The sequence below is a fragment of the Homarus americanus genome, unplaced genomic scaffold, assembly GCF_018991925.1.
Source record: "Homarus americanus isolate GMGI-L3 unplaced genomic scaffold, GMGI_Hamer_2.0 scaffold32583, whole genome shotgun sequence".
NCBI classification, from domain to species: domain Eukaryota; kingdom Metazoa; phylum Arthropoda; class Malacostraca; order Decapoda; family Nephropidae; genus Homarus; species Homarus americanus.
In genome coordinates, this window is record NW_024713129.1 from 23,379,838 (window position 1) to 23,396,310 (window position 16,473).

General features: G+C 38.5%; 1 protein-coding gene across 4 annotated transcripts in view; it reads left to right on the forward strand.

Annotated features, from left to right (window-relative positions):
* Positions 1-16,163, forward strand: part of LOC121869471 (GPI ethanolamine phosphate transferase 2-like) — a 159,351-nt gene extending 143,188 nt beyond the window's left edge. For all 4 annotated transcript variants that reach the window (XM_042370827.1, XM_042370849.1, XM_042370842.1 and 1 more), the window contains exons 10-12: positions 2,407-3,363; positions 3,515-3,687; positions 15,637-16,163. The gene's annotated coding sequence lies outside the window, so the exon portion shown is untranslated. The remainder of the gene's footprint in view (positions 1-2,406; positions 3,364-3,514; positions 3,688-15,636) is intronic.
* Positions 16,164-16,473: the final 310 nt, after the last annotated feature.

A 16,473-nucleotide genomic window follows, 5' to 3' on the forward strand; every position in this document is an offset into this window, starting at 1 on the left:
TGCTCATTAACCAAAAAACTCGTTAACGGAAACCATTGTTTCAATGGGTTTTTGGGTAATTGGTTCCAGTTCACCGAAAATTGCCTAAATTCAACAAAAAAAGTAGAAAAGTACATATACTTTGAGGTGTGTATGTATAAGGCTACTGGATGATGATGATGATGATGGGAATTAGAATATGGGTGGAGGAGAAGGGAGAAGAGAAGGCATTGGGGTGGAAGAGAAGTCACCCCATAGCGCCATTTCACCCATAAAATTTTAGTTCTCTTGGTGTAATTCAAGATAATTTTCTTTAAATCAACACTGCACTGCATTATATATTGTCAATATGTAAAATAAATTTCAAAATGACCAATAATTTGCTTGGAAACACAGAAAAAAGCATTAAGTTGAAGAGAGTCTTAAGCAAGATGTTACCTCCACTGAAAAGATACAGAGACTGACGCCTGTTTGGCACGCATAAAACTAGTTTCCTGTACTTCAATTATGTTCAATAATTGTTAAAATGACTAAAAAAATTAATATTAAACTTTTAAAATTATTGAATAGTATAAACATCTTGATATTTACTAAAATAGTAAGGAATTGAAGCCCTAGACCCGATTATTGTATTAGCGGACTAATACTACAGCTGGTGGACCGCCAAATGCAAGCAAAAACATGTTGAGGTCCGCTCGTATGAAACTCATTAATCGAGGGATTGCTCATTAACCGAAGTTAAGAATCTTATGGAAGGTAAATCGTTAACCGAAATCTCGTTAACCGAGGGATCACTGTATGCAAATAGCGAATGTGTTAAGCTTTCATTTGGCTTTTATTTACTGGTTTGGCAATACAGTATTTTTTGTTGTAACTTATTTATTGGTATTAATTTTATTTATTCCTCACATTTACTGGTACTGTATACTGTATATTATTTTAAGATAACTATGGCTACAGGAGTAAAATACACACAAAAGTTTTTTCCTAAATATTCCCTGCAAAAATGGGGGATGCGTCTTATATGCTGTAAGATACGTGTAGGCCATAGTAAACACCATCGTAATGAACGTGTGTGTGTGTCTGGACTTGACAGGTCACCAATCACTGTAGCTGCATCACCTTACCTCGCCCTACGTTTGAGTTGCATTGTTGATACTTTTCAACTATTAATTTCAAGTAGATGTATGTATTTTTATTCAATTTATTTTGCTCTGTTACATGCACAGACAATTGACTGGAGGACACGGGAGGGTGGTGGTGGTGGCTGGTGGTCACGGGAGTGTGGTGGTGGTGGCTGGTGGAGGTCACGGGAGGGTGGTGGTGGTGACTGGAGGTCACAGGAGTGTGGTGGTGGTGGCTGGTGGTCACAGGCTGGTGGTGCTGGTGGTGGCGGAGTGTGGTGGTGGTGGTGGCTGGTGAGTCACGGAGGTGTGGTGGTGGTGGTGGCAGCTGGGTGGGGAGTGTGGTGGTGGTGGTGGCGGCTGGTGGTCAGGGTGTGGTGGTGGCTGGTGGTCACGGGAGTGTGGTGGTGGCAGCTGGTGGTCACGGGAGTGTGGTGGCTGGTGGCCACTGGATTGTGTGGTGGTGTGGCTGGTGGTTACGGAGTGTGGTGGTAGTGGTGTCTGGTCGTCACAGGAGTGTGGTGGTGGCGGCTGGTGGTCACGGGAGTGTGGTGGTGGCAGCTGGTGGTTACGGGAGTGTGGTGGTGGTGGTGGGTAGTGTGAGGTAGTGGTGGCTGGTGGTCACGGGAGTGACATAAACATAATGAAACATATCTTATGACTGCTGGATACGTCCGGATTGCTTAAGCTGTGGGTGGTGGAGATCTCAGCCGCTCCTATTTCCTGCGCCTAGTGAAGCTATTGCCAACTGGCAATGCAGTAGTTTTTCTTTTATTTTATTAAATATTATTGTCATTTTTATTTATTCCTCATATTTATTGGTACTACAGTATACATATGACTCTGGTCCCTAATAGCCTTGGATAATGAGGAGTATACTGTACAGTATATTGAAAAATATATAGTGAAAGTTACCAGCAGGTATTGCATCCCCCCCTTAATTACATTAATTCTTATGGGGAAAATTGACCTGATATTTGCAGTTTCATTAATTGCAATGACTTTCAGGAATGTATACCTTGTGTTGGATAAGGTGCTGCTCTATAGGAATTTTATTAATCACATGAAAATTTTGCCCCTACTGCTGAACTGTTATACATTGGTGGTTCCTGTCTTGGGATACCGTATTCATTGTGCAATATCTTACAGGTCTTTCATTTTGACCTACAGAATTTCCTGCATTAATGTATAATTTTTATGCCTTGAACAGTATGTTTCACCATTTTATTTGTAGTGTGATCACCTTTACATTCAGAGGTTAAAGACCAATCATATTTTATTTATTTATTTTTTTTTTTTTCAGAGGGAGAGTAACAAGGATCCCCTTCACTGCTTCTTAATGCTTGGCACCGGCTTACATGTATTAAGTCTCCTGGGAACAAGTCTAGTGGAGGAAGAGCACCAGACTGTTTACTTTTTGTTAAATAGTCTTCATGTAGGATTGATACTGAAGATCATGATTGAGAATATTAGAGAATCATTTGACTCTAGAATAAAAACAAATACAAGTACACACAATAAAGGTGATGGTGGTAGTGTTGGGAGAGGCACAAATGATGGCTCCTCAGAATTACCAACAAGAATCACAAAAGTTAAGGAAAATGTTTCCATGTTGCAAAAACTCTGCAGACCTTCTAACAAATTAATGCTGCTACTGATGGTCAGCTTGGTACTCAGCAGACTTATGAGATCATGGAATTCTACAGGTGATAAATGGAAACACCTGGAGGACTTGGGTGATGGAATACGAGCCATGGGAGGTTCTGTTCTTGTGTCTGTTGTTCTCTCTGGTCTGGCAATCTCATTCCTGCTGTTGTCACGTAATTGCTTTGGTTTAGTTTTACTTATCTGTGGGTGTATATTTGGACGACATTTTCCTTACTGGGGGAATGACATCAGCAGTGGAGCTCTTGAGGCACAAATTGCACATTTAGCAATAATTGTTTTGTTTGTGTATGGACTTTTCAAATCTAAATTGATTGACTTTAAAGCCCACACTGCAAAGTCTCGGAAAGTTTTGGAGGTGTATGAACCTGAAGAGGACAAAATTAGTGTTTTACTAAGATACAGCTACACCTCGCTGAGTCTACTCTGTCTTCTCCTTCAACGAGTGGACAATGTAGGTCTAATGTCTCTCATGCTGCTGCAGAACTGGTTGTTTTGCTCCGTTGTCTACAGACTCATATTTATTAAATGTATTTCATGGAATATGGCAGCATTAGCAGTGGACTGGCTTGCCTCTGCTCATTTCTTCTATCAGGTGAGATGAGTTTCACAAGTTTATCTCTGCAATATTAATGTCATACCTTAGAAATATAAATTTGTTCTTTATTATCTGTATTTTTGTCAGTAAAGGGGATCATTGCATTATACTGTACTACTACAGGAGGTTTATTATAAAACTTTTTCAGGGCAACAGCAACAGTCTGACAACTGTAGACATGAGTGCAGGCTTTGTAGGAGTTACCTCATACCGTCCACTCATCCATGGGGTTCTCATAGCAGTTCAGACCTTTGGTGGAAGCTTCCTCACCTATCTTGCCTACTTGATGCACATTACCTCAAAAGATGAACAAAGGGGGAGGTAAGAAAAGGGACACCATTATCTCAATAATAACAATTTTCTATTTTACATACCATACACTCTTTCCAATAATTTTGTTATGACAGATTTCATGGCTGTGGGGATTAAAATGAAAGTTATGAAACAGTAATAGAGAGAAGAGGAAGGATCATATTTTTAGAATAGGTTGGATATTGATTAATATCCAAGATGAAGGAAGATTATCAGAGGACATAGAGAAATTACCAAATGTGGGTCGAGCAGCATGAACTTACAGGGAAGTACCCTGGACTGGTAAAAGGCTTTACAATGACTGAAAGTCAGGAAATACCTTAGGATTATGTATTGAAACATGATGTAAGGTATTGTTGAGTTTTAAAGGGGTCTGACAAAGTGCCCCCTCTGAGTTCCATCTCATCCATTTAATGTTGGTACAGTTGCAGAAATGTGTTCCTACTCCCCCTGTGATAACCCGTGCCTCCAAACGGCCAACCTATATGACCTATAGCAAACCAATCACATCTGTTGTACACAACCAATTCCCATTCATTCAAAAATAGTGATACTACTACTGCGATGGTGCAGTTTAGAAACACGTGTTACAACGAGGAGTAGGATCACATTTCCGCAACTGTACCCTTAACTCAACATCAGGAATCTTACACTTAATTACCTTGGACTCAGGATTACCTCCTGGCCTCTCACAAAATTTTAGTATATATAAAAAACCTCATAACACTAATATTCAGCCCCGAAAGATGAAACTCATTAAGATAATATTTTCAGCTATGTCATCTTGCAGGATATCTCAGCTCATCTCATTCGTAGCATACATTATCCTTTCGAAACGTTCCAAATATCAAGGGATACCTAAAATCCATTATAATTAATTCATCTATCACCTGCTGTAAGATCTCTTATCTCCAGTACTGTAATAAAACTTAACCTAACCTGGTTAAATACTGGAAGATTGCTTGAATGTGGCCCCTATACCTTTGATAGGCCTTCACAGCAGTGCAGCTAAGCCTCCATCACACTTGACCACCCTCACTCTCCGAGCTAAATTGGGTACCCATTCCAGCTGATTTGAGTAGGATATTCCTTTGTGTGAACCATCAACTCTTAGGACAGGAGCCAAGCACTTCTTCTCTCAACCACCACACTTCCACCCCCAATCTCAAACAGTAAATCTGAAAACCCCATTGTTTAGTAAATGACAGACCTAAGTGTTGAAAGTTGATCTAAAAAAAAATGATAGAAAATATCTCAAGTCCCCTCAGGAACTCATTAGTCAATCTTATCTATCATATCACATGAATATCAAAGCTCCTCTGGGGTAATTTCACTGGATCCTTGTAAATTTATAGTTACAATCGATCTTCAGGGCAAGAAACAGCCATATCTAACGTAGGAGCCTCCATCCACTGTGAACAAAACAAACTTAAATTCTGCAGCTGTAAACTGTCACTGATCAAGACATTTGATGCACTGAACACCCCTCCCCCCCACCACCCCACTCCACTCCTAACAACATACTGTACTGGGTTGTTGCAACCAAATTTAAACATAATCCATTTGTCAAACTAATCCCCTGAATTCACACCAAAAAATTCAAATTGTCTGAAATTTCACATACACACTACACTACACTACACAGGGATTGGACTGGAACTCGGCATCCACTCTTTGTATATGTAGATGGAAGAGGATTATGTACAGTAGGTTAAGCCATATACAATATAGAGATTTCAGATCATTCAACTTAGTCTGACCAAAGGTTGAAAAATCAGGAGTTTGTTTGAAATTATTAGACTCAAAATTATGTTATAAATACAGTCATGCGCCAGTTAACGTCCTAGATACGTTCTTGGAAACGTGACATTAACCGAAATGGACGTTGTCCGATCATCACATAAACTTTGTATTTATACTTACGTGTATGTGGAATACTATATACGTACATATACACTTTTACTCTTAAATCACTACTGTAATGTAATACAGGTGATTAATTTTTATCTCTTATGCAAAATACATGACGTTTATATTAAAATTATTCACTGTTTTACAAGGATTCCAGCAACGCCGGGCAGATGGGGGAGAGGGAGGGAGGGAGCGAGCGAGCGAGGGGGCGTGGGGGGAGGTAGTACGTTTGACAGTTGGCACAGGCCCAGGTCTAATGCGTGTATATTTATCAGTTCTTAAGTGACTAAGCTTCTCTCTTATAAAAAGCCAGTGAAATGACCTGGGTGAATATAATTAACATTGCTGGGATTCTTGTAACATACTGATTAATTTGAATATAAACATGCTGTAATTTGCACTAGACAAAACAATTTTAGTATCGTAATCAAATTAGTACATGTGCACTCCAGCTTTGCACTGAGGTCATTTATTTCTGTTACGTTTCTTTTAGTATGGTGTGTGCATGTAAATGGATGAAAATAAATGAAGAAATTGATGTAAATCTACCCAAAAATACAGTTGAAAACTTTTATAAAATGTACTACAGTACTGTACACTAATGTTCCAAAAATTTTATCTCTTGAGCAAAATATATGACGTTTATATTCAAATTATTGGCTGTCTTGCAAGGATTCCAGCAATGCAAATTATTATCTCCTAACTTTAGTCTGAGATATTATATAAGATAAAAACTGTAAGCCTAAATCCCTGGTTGGGGGAGAGGGACGGAGCCAGCCAGCCAGCGAGGGGTGGGGGGGGTTGAGGTGATATGTTTGACAGTTTGAGCCGAAGGTCTCTGTGTGTTTATTTAACAGTCCTACTAAGCTTCTCTCATTTTAAAATGCCAGTGAAATGACCTAGGAGAATATAATTAACATTGCTGGGATTCTTGTATGATACTGATTTATTTGAATATAAACATGCTGTAATTCACACTAGACATAACAATTTTAGTACCGTAATCAGATTAGTACATGTGCACTCCAGCTTTGCACTAAGGTCATTTATTTCTTTTAGTATGGTGTGTGCATGTAAATGGATGAAAATAAATGAAGAAATTTATATAAATCTAGCCCAAAAATACAGTTGAAAAACTTTTTATAAAATGTACTACAGTATTGTACACTAATGTACTACATTTTTTATATCTTGAGCAAAATATATGACGCTCATATTTAAATTAATCTCTGTCTTGCAATGCAAATTATATTATCCTAACTTTAGTCTGAGATATTATATAAAATAAACATAAAGAAATCGCCAATCTTTTGTCTGGGAACACAAGGAAGGGAGCGTGGGAAGAGGGGGGGGGGTGTGTGTGAGGTGACAGAGTGTCTGGTGTTTGTTTATTTATTTGAGATAAGATTTGACAGTTGGCGCTGAAGGCCTGCATGTTTATTTATCATTCCTTAAGAGTGACTAAGCTCTTCTCATAATTTGCCACCCAAACGACCTGGGTGAATATCACTTACATTGGAGGGATTCTTGTAAGATAGTAATTTATTTGAATACCTGTATGAACAATCTATATTTGCAATAGACATAACAATTTTAGTTCATGTACAGTACAATACAGGTTTGCACTAAGGTCCATTGTTAACCGATGGACCACTGTAAGCTTTTTATTTCGTAAGTAAGGAAATCAAATTAAAAGTAATGTACTGTACACTACAATAGACAAAAAATAGAAACAGTAACATAGGCATTTCTTATATCTATCAAAACATATTATGGATATATAGTTACTGTACTGTATCATTATATGCCTGGCAGCACAATCTATAAGAATACGCGATGCATACGTGACGCAAACGTGACTTTGCCCGCTCTAGGGCCATTTAGGTTCGCTACGTCCCATTATTTGAATGTTTTTTTTTTCCAATTTCAATTTCAATTGTTTATTCCTTGATAGAGGAAGCGGGATCCTAGGGCTGTCACTTGGTACCCCTGTACCATAACACCAGAAGCAACTAGCCACTGTCACAAGTATATACAGTACAGTCATCCCTTAGTTATCGCGCCTAATTGGGACCCTGCCGAGTGCGTGATAATGAAAAATGCGATAACGAAATTACAGAACCTATGGGATTTATTCTAATTGGTTCCAGGCACCCAAGACCCAACCCCAAGTTTCCCATTTTACAACCATTTAGACCGACTAAATATATATGCCATATATACTCGTCTATAACCCCCCTCGTTTATAGGTCGACCCTGGTTTTTTGACCAAGAAATCATTAATTTATGATATTCCTCGTTTATAGTTCGACCCACGTTTTTGAGAGTAATGGAACAACAAAACCTTCAGTAAAAACGCTCTACGTCCTATAAACTGAGGCTAGCCATGCATGAAACACGAGTGCCGAAGGCAAATTGTTTACCATTTATTATTACGACACTTTACACTGAAACGCGGGTAGTTTCAACAAAAATATTGTATATTTCCATTTAAATATTTATTCAAGTCAATTACGAGGGAATATTATTGTAATACAACAAATTTTTAACTAAACCATTCGAAAGCGATTACGGTAACATCTTTTGAACGAAAGAAAGCGAAAGTCATTGTTTTCGTCACGATTTTATCCCACTTTCCACTGTAATACGTACGTAATTTCAGCAAAAATATTACATTTCCATGAATGTATTATATCAAGCACAGTATGAATAGAATATCATTGTAATATAACAGAATTTTAACCGAAAACTATTAAAAAAACGAGTAACATCTCAAGAACATCGGAAGCTTAGGTAAAGTCTTTTGTTTTCGTCATGTATTCTATCCTATTTTACATTGAAATACATCACGTTTCAGCAAAACTACTATTTATTTCCGAGAATATATTCATTCAGGCGCAGTTTAGGTAAAATATACGTGTGATGTAATAGTTTATTTACTGAAAACGATTCAAAAAACACGTACCCTCTAGCCCTGTTCAAGGAGAGGACTGGGAGAAGCTGTTTGTTGCTTCAGACGATGACAAGGAAAATGATTTTGATGGATTTTAATGAAAATATTCAGAAATATGGTATCGTAGTATTTATTCAAGTCAATTAGGATAGAATATTATTGTAATACAACAGTTTTTTTTACTGAAAACCATACGAAAAGCGATTACGGTAACATGTTTTGAACGAAAGAAAGCGAAAGTCATTGTTTTCGTCACGATTTTATCCCACTTTCCACTATAATATGTACGTCATTTCAGCAAAAATATTACATTTCCGTGAATGCATTATATGAAGCACAGTATGAATAGAATACCATTGTAATATAACAATATTTTAACCAAAAACTATTAAAAAAACGAGTAATTTCTCTTGAACATTGAAAGGTTGGTCAAATCTTTTGTTTTTGTCATGTATTTTATCCTATTTTACATTGAAATACATCGCGTTTCAGCAAAATTACTATTTATTTCCGAGAATATATTCATTCAGGCACAGTTAAGGTAAAATATACATGTGATGTAACAGTTTTTTAACTGAAAACGACTCGAAAAACACGTGTACCGTCTAGCTGATACACACAACAGCTGGTGATGCGTCATGTGTCGTTGTAAACAATAGGAGGTTGAAGTAGATTACCGAGTTTTATATTAAGTGTGAAATATCGAAAAGGTTTTTATTTCCGGTATTTTTTGTAGATCAATGAGAACTGTGATACCGTATATGATATGATAAGTTACCCTGTGCTAAGAACTTCAACATAGACTACTGAAAGCACATTGTAAGGTAATTTAGCCTATTGTAAGTTGGTGAGCTTCATTTGCTGAAGGAACTGCACAACTTTTCATTACTAATTGGTACATATTTTACATTTCCATTGTTTACTGGCAGTAAATGGTAAATATTTTTCATGTCTGAAGCTAAAAGTTGCTCCACGCCCTTCCCATCATGCACGGGTTCAACTTAACAAAACTATTACACATGTATAGGACGACCCCAATTTTTTGCCTAAAAATTTGGTTTTAAAAACTCGAACTATACACGAGTATATACGGTATACAGTACAGTGACCCCTCGTTTAACGAACGCCTCGGTTAACGAAATTTCGGTTAACGAACTGCCTTCCATAAGGATCTTCAATTCGGTTAACGAACAAAAATTCGGTTAACGAATTTCTTACGAACCGACCTCAACATGTTTTCGCTTGCACTGGCCGGGCAACCAGCTTTAGTATCAGTCCGCCAATACATTAATCGGTTCTAGGGCTTAAATTCCTAATTATTTAGTAAATATCAAGAAATTTATACTATTCAATAATTTTAAAAGTTTAATATTCAATTTTTTAGTCATTTTAACAATTATTGAACATAATTGAAGGTAAAGTGACTAGTTTAAAGCGCAGCATCCAGCTTCTTAACACAGCAAACCGGCGTTAGTCTCTCTGTTTTCACTGGAGGTAACATCTTGCTTGAGACTCTCTTCAACTAAACGGTTTTTTTCTGTGTTTCCAAGCAAATTATTGGTCATTTTGAAATATATTTTACATATTGACAATATATAATGCAGTGCAGTGTTGATTTAAAGAAAATAATCTTGAAATACACCAAGAGAACTAAAATTTTATGGGTGAAATGGTGCCATTTGGTGACTTCTCTTCCACCCCAATGCCTTCTCCTCCACCCCCATTGTAATTCCCATCATCATCATCATCATCCAGGAGCCTTCTACATACACACCTCAAAGTAAGTGAAATTTTCTACCATTTTTGTTGAATTTAGGAAATTTTCGGTGGGCTGGAACCAATTACCCAAAAACCCATTGAAACAATGGTTTCGGTTAACGAACTTTTCGGTGAACGAACGACCTTCTGGAACGGATTGAGTTCGTTAACCGAGGGGTCACTGTATTTAAAAAACTGATGGAAGAAGAAAATTATCTTCCACAGCAAGTGTTCAATGTGGACGAAACTGGGCTGTTCTGGAAAAAGATGCCCAAAAGAACATTCATCACCAAAGATGAAGCCTCTTTACCTGGGCATAAACCCATGAAAGACCGTCTCACTCTATTGCTTGGTGCCAATGCTTCAGGGGATTTCCGACTGAAGCCTATGCTTGTTTACCACTCTGAAAACCCCAGGGTGTTCAAGCAACAGAAAGTGGTAAGAACAAAGCTTGGAGTTTATTGGAAGTCCAACCGTAAGGCATGGGTGACAAGACAGCTCTTTAATGAATGGGCTGTTGATGTGTTTTGCCCTTCTGTCAAGAGCTACCTAACCACCAATAAACTCCCTTTAAAGGTTCTTCTCCTCATGGATAATGCTCCTGGTCATGACCCTGACCTTGCCAGCAATTTGGAGTATCAATTTGACTTTGTGAAAGTGTTGTTTTTGCCTCCAAACACTACATCAATCATACAGCCAATGGACCAGAATGTAATCAGCAACTTCAAGAAGTTGTACATGAAGAAAATGTTTAGGAGGTGTCATCAGGCAACTTCCAATGATCCTGAACTAACATTGAAACAGTTCTGGAAGACACAATTCAACGTCCTGGAGGCTGTAAAATTGATTGTGTCATCATGGCAAGAAGTCTCCAGTAGATCCCTCAATTCTTCATGGAAAGCACTGTGGCCATCAGTAGTCCATGATTTTGAGGGATTTGAGGAAGAAGCAGAGTTGGACAAGGAGAGTGTGTCCATTGGTCAGTCATTGGGCCTTGAAGTGGAGGAGGAGGATGTGGAAGAACGTGTGATGTCTCATGAGGAGGAACTTACTCCTGATGACTTGAAGCAACTGGATGAGATGTTACAGGTAGAGGCTGACAGTGGTGAGGAGGAAATTGAAAGTGATGACCATATGTCAGCGAAACAGTTGAAAGATGTGATTTACTACTGGGAGAAGTTTAGGGAACTGGCTTCAAAGCACCCAGAAGTGGAAAAAACTGAACTAACTTTGTGTCATGTTGAGGACTCAGTGGTCTCTTTCTTTAAACATCAGTTAATGGTGAGGAGGACAGGTGCCCCACAGACCACAATTGACACTTTCTTCAGTAAAAGGCAGAGGGAACAAGATGCTATCCCTCAGCCTTCCACTTCAAGAAGGAGAGAGGATGTTCATGGTAGAGAATCTGTCAGTCCAGAGGTTCCTGACATTTTCATGGAAGGTGACTCACCTTCCAAGAAGCAGTAAAATGCTTCTCCTCCACCTCCACTTCCTTCTCTTCTCCTCCCACTTCAAATGCACATCATCATCATCATCCAGGAGCCTTCCACATACACACCTCAAAGTAAGTGAACTTTTCTACGATTTTTGTTGAATTTAGGAAATTTTCGGTGAGCTGGAACCAATTACCCAAAAACCCATTGAAACAATGGTTTCGGTTAACGAACTTTTCGGTTAACAAACGACCTTCTGGAACGGATTGAGTTCGTTAACCGAGGGATCACTGTATAATGTTATGGTAAATATCATAAACACACATAGGCATGGCTAGGTTTATTACAGAGTGATGAAAAGGGTACGCTCAATACTGTAGTCCACAAAACATGTAGCTATGCTTTTTTTATTTGGTCCCCCATCATACGAGTCCGTTTTCTCTCACATCAGGACGCCTGAGTCCTCCGTTTTCTCTCTTAATCTTAGAGTGCACCGGAGACTTCGATATTCCTTAGTAATGCCTCAGAATTTGAAATTGCAACCCCAATTGCAACTGGGGTTGCTATTGTTGAGGCAACTAGATATGTCTGATTACAGCAAATGTGTTATTGTCAATTTGTAGGTGAAAGATTTTATCCTCAATAGATGTAGGTTAACATTACACCTGGAACCAAATGCTTAAAAAAAGCCTGAGGAAGGAAGCATATTTCTTTAACACATAATATCTGACCAGTATGGGGGTCGTGGAGTGGTGGTCCAGCAGGCGTCACGGAAGTGTTTTTTTGGGGCACGGACGTATATGCGATCGGACGTTGTTCGGGACGTTAACCGGCGATGACTGTACATTTTTTTTTTTTTTTGGAGGGGGGATAGCCCACTCAGGCACAGGTCATCAACCTACAATGGGACCTGGGGGGGTGAGAAAATACAAATAAGAAATTTAATAAAAAATACCGGAGAAAAAGAGTATGTTAATCTACAGTACATCACGAACATGCCGGAAAACCAACTTTTTGAAGTGAGACAGATTGTACGAGGTTGGAAACAGAAGAAGGGAAAGCATTCCACAGTTTGGCTGTGTGAAGAAAGAAGGATGTACGGTGGGCACCAAAGGCAAGATAAGTGTGCACAGAATGCCAAATCCGCTGAACATTGCCCATTAAAAGAGAGTGAAGCAACATTGCAGCAAAGAGAAAGGGAAAAGAAATTATTGACTAAAGGGGGAGAGTTAAGATGAAATGCCATTGATTCCACCCTGTCCAACGGTTGGACTGAAGAAGAACCACCCCAGATATGAGAGCAGTACTCCAAGTTAGGACAAATGAATCCATTATAAACCTGAAGCAACTGCTCAGGAGTGAAGTGTCTACAGCATATACAACATTCCCAGTTTTCAGGGGGCAACCTTAGCTATGTTGTTTGTGGATGTGTGGCTTGAAGCTTCCATGATAATATTAGAGGAAATGGTGAGGACTAGTACATGTATTTTTGAATTTGGCAAAATGGTTGCATCTTAAAATGTGATTGATGGTATATCTTCTATTTTGGAAAGTGTATTTGGTAAATAATTTCTGCCTCCCCATTCATAGATGCTGTACAGATCTGCATTAATAGAAGAAACGATATCAGCTTTAGAAAGAGATCTAATTTGAGAGTTAAGAGAAGGGAAAATGAGAAGAAGGGTGAAAAGTCTATAGAATCATCAGCATAAGAATGGATAGAATTAGTAGTAGTGTGAAGTATGTCATTGATAAAAAGAAGGAAGAGAGTAGGTGAAAGAACAGAACCCTGTGGGACACCATTATTGGTAGAGAAAGAACGAGAGATCGATCCCTCGACAACAACTGCCATGGATCGGTTCTCAAGGAAGCTAGAAATGAGAAAACTGGTGATCCAACAAAAGAGAAAGGCGTTCAAGGTGACGGAAAAAATTAAAGTTTAAGATAGTTTTCAAAACTCTTAAATAGGGATGAAGTTAGGGCAATGGGGCAATAGTTAGAGGGATTTGAATGGTCACCCTTCTTCAAGATGGTGGACTGAACCAAGGTATGCTTCCAAGAAGAAGGAAAAGTTTGGGTTTTGAGGCAAAGGCAAAAGAGGTGAGCAAGCGCAGGGGCAAGACCCTTAGCACACTTCCTCAGAACACAAGGTGTATTTCTGTAGGGTCCATGCATCTTACTCACTTCCAACCTGGATAACACACCAGCAACCCTATGACTGGAGATTATAGGAAAGTGCTTAGGTTCGGTAGAAGGTGTAGAATAGAATCATCTGAGGTGGAGTTAGAGGAAAAAAGGGCCAAAGAGATTGGCTTTATCAGGGGGAGAGTTGGCTATAGGGTTATCAGGTCAGAAAGAGGACAAAAAGAGGGAGTTCAGAAGCAATTACAGATGTGTTTGGTTAAGGACCAGAAAGATTTACTAGAAGAAGAGTTACTCAGGTCAGCTGTCTTTTTTTTTATTTTTATTTTTTAATTCCCTTGGCACTACCAAGAATAGCCTTGCAACGATTCCTAGAAGTAATGAAAGAGGAGTAACAGGAGAAGGAGATAGTTTCATAATGTGATACCCCTATCTCTCTCCCTACATGCAAGAGAACAGGAGTGATCAAACCATGATTGTATAGTGAAAATTTTGGTAGACGATGGGATACATACTGTACACTCATACCACCCTGTACAACCCCAGTAATGCTGTCAGCACATACCGAGGCATCCCAAGTGGAAAAGAAACATTCATCCCAGGGAATGTCGGAGAAGAATTCTCTCAAGGATTGCCTATGTGCCATAGTTGGCATTTAGAGGTGGTGGGGGAGGTGGTCATGTCCAGTTTGATTTGATAGAAATAAGATTGTGATCAAAAGTCCCCTAAGGGGGCAGAAAATGAGTATGCATAATGTGAGGGGTTGTTAGAGGTAAAACAAGATCAAGAATAAGTTGATCGTGTTGAACTGGAACACCTCTAGGGTGTTTAATTATTTGTTTCAGATCAATAAGTAAGGAAAAAGAGAGTGCATCGACTCCACCTGGGTCATCCCTTGCAGAGTCAAGCTGCTCACTGTGATGTACAGTAGCTAAAACAACTATCTGTGCAGGTGGAGGTCGATATGCTTCGAAATTTAACTTGTGACTAGTGACAGCCCTCAAATACCAAAATTTATTGTCCATGGTCTCATATTGTTTCCCACAAAGTATGCACAGATAGTTGTTTTAGCTATTGTACAGTCCCCTTTATTAGTGCGTTTACAAGAGCACGTCAGATTTTGTGCAGTGTGGCAGCCCTGTGTTTTTTTTACATTTGGCAGAAGGAAACTCACAATATTAAACATAGTACGCAATCACATTAAAACAATATTAAAACAAATATCTCAAAGATAATGATTTGTGAAATGTTTATATGACGAGCCCCTGTAAATGCATTAGTGAAGGGGACTATACATTGAAATCCCCTAGGTAAAGGATCTCGATCTTGGGTCCATGGATAGCAACGACTCATGACAAGAAGGGAGACAGTCAAAGAATTCCATATAATTGGTTGAGTTGGGAGAAAAGTATAGGAAATAAAAATACTGTACAGTAGTCACAAATGGTGGAGATCTTTTGAGCTGAATGACATAAAAATAAGATTCAAGATCCGTGAGTTGAGCTATAGCTATATGTATGTTGCAGTCGGTGCATTCACCTCCATTAGAATGGAAAGAGGTATAAAGTTTGTAGTTGTAAACTTGAAAAGGTTTGGGTGAAACTGTCTTCATCAGTTGAAGTTGAGAAGAAAAATTAAAATTGATAATACAGTACAGTATTTGATTTAGTGAGTTTCACTGTATAATACATGTTAATTTTAACTCGACAGGCTTTTAATTAGTGTCCTGATTTTGACTCTCAGAAATGTTTTATTTAACAGGTGGCAGCAACTGTTGCGTGTTTGGTGGAGTGTACGACTGGCTACAGTCAGCTTGTACTTGGTAAATGTTACAATGCAGCGTCACCATCTCTTCATCTGGTCAGTCTTCACTCCGAAGCTCTTATATGAAGCGGCACACATTTTGGTTTTGTGTGTTCTTACCCTCTTTATGTGGACTGTAGAAAAAATATGTACTGTCTTAGAAGTTACTTATAGATTTGAATAAGTTATTTACATGAATATAAATTTTGCTCAAAAGAGGTCACAGGTTATGAGGTTCAAATATTGTAACCCGTTTGTGTATTATACATTTTAATCAATATCCTATGTGCTGTAATGATTATCTACTGTGAACTACAATGTTAAATTTACTATTCTCTAGTGAAATGCTACACCGCACTCAGTAAGACAAAACCTTTAGGGCAATATACAGTACATACTGTATAAGTATGAGGCAGAAGAAGACAAGCAACATGCAGCTTGATTTATGTATATTATTCTATTCTAATATTCAATATTTAATCTTACTTATGTTGTTTGTCTATTTCTGGTTCAGAGCACCTCTCATATACATATTTATTTTTCTCAAATGCATACAAGCTATGGTGTACAATAGGTGGACAGATGCTGATCCCCTGAGTCTTATTATCTAGCAGGTAGTGTGTTACCCAACTCTTTGAGAGGGTGCTAGTCCACCAAAGTTATTCCACCAACAACAGCCACTTATGATAGTGTAATCATTTTACTGGTGAATGTACAAGGGCTAGTGTACAAAGAGGTAACCCAGTCCTCCTCACTAATTAGAAATCATATCCCTGACTGAGGCAAATGCTCTAG